The following is a 220-nucleotide window of genomic DNA, read 5'->3' as shown; positions in this document are numbered from 1 at the left end:
ACCAATAACCTCTGTTAATAATCCACCAGCACGGACAAGACACTCAGATTGTTGCGATCGAAGACAGGGCTGGAACAAACAGCATGTAGATCTGCTGTACTTTTAATCTGACAGTGCCCCTGCCCAATCAAGAAATATTTCCTCCAGGCTCTTTATAAATCACTCGTATAATTGAGCTACATCCTGGTTAATATCATGTCTCCCAAGTGCTTAATGGTGT

Source organism: Lemur catta, chromosome 1, assembly GCF_020740605.2.
Source record: "Lemur catta isolate mLemCat1 chromosome 1, mLemCat1.pri, whole genome shotgun sequence".
In the NCBI taxonomy this organism is placed as follows: Eukaryota; Metazoa; Chordata; class Mammalia; order Primates; family Lemuridae; genus Lemur; species Lemur catta.
Note: the sequence above shows the minus strand (reverse complement) of the source record.